This window comes from Otolemur garnettii, unplaced genomic scaffold, assembly GCF_000181295.1.
Source record: "Otolemur garnettii isolate 467f Iridium unplaced genomic scaffold, OtoGar3 scaffold00187, whole genome shotgun sequence".
NCBI lineage: Eukaryota > Metazoa > Chordata > Mammalia > Primates > Galagidae > Otolemur > Otolemur garnettii.
In genome coordinates, this window is record NW_003852582.1 from 2,691,982 (window position 1) to 2,696,785 (window position 4,804).

Sequence of the window (4,804 nt, forward strand, 5' to 3'; positions counted from 1 at the left end):
CATAAAAAATATGGAGACTTTACAGCTTTTGTATTAACCTGGATGGAGTTGAAATACATTCTTCTTAGTAAAGTATCACCAGGATGGAAAGCAAGAATCCAATACTAATATGAAGCCAGGAGATGATCTAATACACACCCACATAAGAGAAAATCTCAATTCAATTCAAGTTGGGGGGAGGAGGAATGAAGGAGCAGGGAGAGAGAGGTGGGAGGGGGAGAGTGTGCTCCCACATAATGGGCACAATGTTAGTGGGTAGGGCACACCTCTCAGGGGCAGGACACAATTAAGACGGACTCTACCTAAAAGTACAAACATAGTAACCTAATTCTTTGTACCCTCAAATTAATCTGAAACAATAAAAATTAATTAATTAAAAAATAATAATAAAAGAAAAGTGAGCATCCCTAGAGAACCAAGCAGAGGAAGCTGTACTGCCTCTTACGACCTGGCCTCGGAAGTCAAATGTTGTCCCTTCTGCTGTAGTCATAAGTCCACTCTGATGCCAGGAAATAGAGCCTACCTCTCCAAGGGAGGAGTGTCAGAGTCACTCTATGCCATGGGTATACAGGGGGGAAACTCTTGCTGGGACATAAAATCAGCCACATTAGCCCACAGCCTAAGACTCAGTAAAGGATTGATAGATGAATGGAGAAATGTATGAGTAAATAAACGGCTAAATAAAGTCAAATGTCTCAAACATTTGTAGAACTAGAAAGAGCAGTGTCTCCTAAGGGTTTTATATAAGATGTCTTAGATTCTCTCTTTTAGGTAAATATCTGTAATTTTCTCCATGATTTTGGATATATAAAAGTTTCTATATCATTGGGAAAGGAAATGGATTCAGAGAATCTCAAGATACTTTACTTTCTGAATTTTAAATGCTCACGGCAAGACACCAGTGTCTAGGGCATAGGGATGGAAGGAAGACTTATATTTATCTGTCTCCTTTTGTATACTTTGAAATGTGCCCCATGTGCAAATCATCTACAAGTATCTATATTGTTAAGCATTCAAAATTTAAAATATAGTGAAAAGAGTAGATGCAACTTTCAAATGGTTCAGAAAAAATACAAAATGCATACAAAGATTGTGTCTATGTGTGTACATAAAGAGAGAGAAAAGATAAGCAAGTGAGCAAAATGTTGACAATCGGTAATCTGGGTAGAGGGTGTGCAGTTGTTCTCAGTACTATTAATATTTGTGCTTGCAACTTTCTTGTAAGTTTGACATTTTCCAAATAAAGCGTTTTTAAAAATCACAATGGAATGAAAATGGGCCACAGCTGCTGGGCCGCCAGCATAATGGCTTGTTTTGGGGGAAGAATCTTCTCAGCCGCTTTCTCCGTTACTTGGCTGGTACAAACTTAGGTTTTCATTCACAGATCCTTTAAAAATCATTTCTTGGAATAAATCCTTTGATGAGTTTCACAATAACAAAAATTAGAGAGAAAATCATGGTTAATGTAATAATTAATGATCTCAAAATCCGTAGTCGCAAGTTCAGCCGGTGACATGTGAACAGTTTAAGCTTCCTCTGTGTGGAGTTTGGTCTTCTTAATATTTACATTAAAAATTCCATAGGAAGGAAAGGGAAGGAAATGCACATTTACTTTGCACTTCCTGAGACAGAGACGGTATAAGGGCTTCTAAGTGCTTGCTCTCAAACCTATGAGGCAGATGTCACTATCCCTGTTTTACAGTTCAGGAAATGAAGACTCTCCCAGTGACAGTGTCAATTCTGATGTTCATGCTTTCAAGTAAGACAGCGTAGGCTGGGGTGGTGGCTCCCACCTGTAATCCTCCACCTGTAAGCCCATTCTGAGAGGCTACAGCAGGGGGATCACTTCAGGCCAGGAGTTCAAGACCAATCTTGCCCAAGAGCAAGACCCCCATCTCTATAAAAAATAGAAAAATTAGCCAGGTGCAGTAGTGCGCACCTGGAGTCCCAGCTACTTGGGAGACTGAGGCAGGAAGATGGCTTGAGTTCAGAAGTTCAAGGTGTTTGTGAGCTATGATGACACCACTGCATTCTAGCCTGAGTGACGGAGTAAAATATAGTCTAAAAACAAAAACAAAAAACACTTCAACTTGACTGGCTCAAACAGCAGGAATGTTCAGTATTTCGCACGACAAGAGGATGGGAGCAAGAAGAAAGTCCTGAGTGTGCACTAGGAATTCTGCACCTCATCTGTATGAAAGTAACTGAGTCCCTGCTCTTGCTCACAGAGAACTCCCATAAAGCTGGCAAGGTAGGAGAACCCCAGTCTGGGAGTTTGGTCATTGTTTCCCGTCAGCCTGTATTCTGTCTTTATGTTTTTGTTTTTTTTTGAGACGGAGCCTCAAGCTATCCCCTGGGTAGAGTGCCATGGCATCACACTCACAGCAACCTCCAACTCCTGGGCTCAAGCGAGTCTCCTGCCTCAGCCTCCCAAGTAGCTGGGACCACAGGCGCCCGCCACAACGCCTGGCCATTTTTTGGTTGCAGCCATCATTGTTGTTTGGCGGGCCGGGCTGGGGATTCGAACCCGCCACCTTAGGTGTATGTGGCTGGCGCCTTAGCCTCTTGAGCCACAGGCACCGAGCCCTGTCTTTATGTTAATAGGCACATGTGATTATTATTAAATGAACACATGACTTACAGATAGCTATTGAATATCTTATTGCTTTTCAAGAGAAATAATTATTTGTGTTTCAAAGCTTGATGTAGTTCCTCATCAAGATGAATATTTTTTAAGTGGATCTACATACAATTTATTGGTTGCATTTTGTGTAATCTGACATCATTTTGCTTCTTGGCCATATTTTCAAATAGGGCAATTTTCTGGTCCTAAGATTCACTTTCATGTTAGAGCAAAACAGTTTGAGTCATTTTAATACTTTATTAAAAGTATTAAAAAGTAAGAATTTCATCTATTTCTTTTTTGCAGATAATTCTTTCCTTTGCATAAAAACTATTATTGGGCTTATGAAAAATAGATGGATTTAGAACTAGTACCACAACATACCATTGACCTTGTTTAGAAGTTCATGTATGATATCCTATTCAAATCTTTGATTTCTTTCCCCCAGGGTTTTCTGCAAGTTTCTCTTTATTAGGCTCTAGTTTCGGTGTCTCTTTGCTCCAATTTTCTTAAACTTGCACTGTAGAAAGCACAGTGGACTAACAATCAGGAAATTTCAGTATTATTTTAGTTCAGCTATAATTTGCTCTGCCTTGCGGCTATAAAACCTGGGCCTCAGTTTTATAAAGCAAGGTGTTTGACTTGGGTCAGAGATCAAAAATGGGTTTGGTTTTTTCCCCTCTCAGGGTCTGACTCTGATTGCTACTGACTGGCTAGATCACTTACATTTCTCAGACAAATCCTATTTGGTCATAATGTGTTATACTTTTTATATATTGTTGGATTCGATTTGCTAAAATTGTGTTAAGAATTCTTGGCCTTGTTCATGAAGAATATAGGTCTGTAGTTTTCTTCTCTTATAATGTTTTTGGTTCTGGGATTTCCTGGATTTTGGTATCAGGCTGATTTGGGCCTCATAGAATATTGGGACATCTTCACTCCTCTTTAATTTTCTGGGTGAGTTTGTGTAGAATTGGTATTATCTCTTCCTTATGTGCTTGGTAAAATCCCCAAGTGAAGACATTTGAGTCTGAATGAAGCTTTTTGACTACAAATTCCATTTCTTTAATAGGGTTATTCAGGTTATCTGCTTCTTCTTGAGTAGGCTTTGTTAGGTGGGACTAGGGCAGGGTTTAGTCCAGGATTTATTAGTCTTCCTATGACGAAGTTAAGACCATTTTGAGGGTGTTTCCAGGCCTGTGTGAGCTCCCTCTACTCCTTACTCCTCTAATCCTTTCAGATGATTCTTTCCCTCGCAGCAGTTTACTCTCATGCATACACTGAACAGTCAGCTGAATATTTAGGGGGACTCGGCAGAGTCCTCTCTTTGTGCAGCTCTCTCCTCTCCTGCAGTCTACCCTGTGGGCTCTAGCCTCTGAGGCCTCCCCTGTGGTCTCTACTCAGGGAGACAACTAGACTCCATTTGGGTTTCCTTCCTTACACTGTGGCCTGGAAACTCGCTCAATGCAGTAGCTGGGGCAATCTTAGAACCTACTTCATCTGTTAACCTATCTTTCAGAAGTCACTGACCTTCATTGCCTGATGTCCAATATCTTAAGGACTATTGTTTCAAATAATTTTGTCTGGCTTTTTTAGTTGTTTTAAGTAGGAGAATCAATCCAGCTTTTATTCCTCCATCTTAATCCATAGTGGAAGTCTCTAGACTAGATAATTTTTAAAAGTTTATTTAAAAGTTGATTTCAGATCTTTAAAATCACCTTCTTGGGGTGATTTAAGAAAAAGTTTGGATTGCAATACATTGAACTCCATAGAGACAGCACCGGGGCAAGTGAGAGCCGGACGGGCACTGGGCAACTCTGTGCCTTGCTGAGGAAAATAACTAAACATGGGCAAAGGAGATCCTAAGAAGCTGAGAGGCAGAATGTCATCATGTGCATTCTTTGTGCAAACTTGTCAGGAGGAGCACAAGAAGAAGCACCCAGATGCTTCAGTCAACTTCTCAGAGTTTTCTAAGAAGTGCTCAGAGAGGTGGAAGACCATGTCTGCTAAAGAGAAAGGAAAATTTGAAGATATGGCAAAGGCGGACGAGGCCCGTTATGAAAGAGAAATGAAAACCCATATCCCCCCTCCTAAAGGGGAAACAAAAAAGAAGTTCAAGGGTGCCAATGCACCCAAGAGGCCTCCTTCGGCCTTTTTCTTGTTCTGTTCTGAGTATCGCCC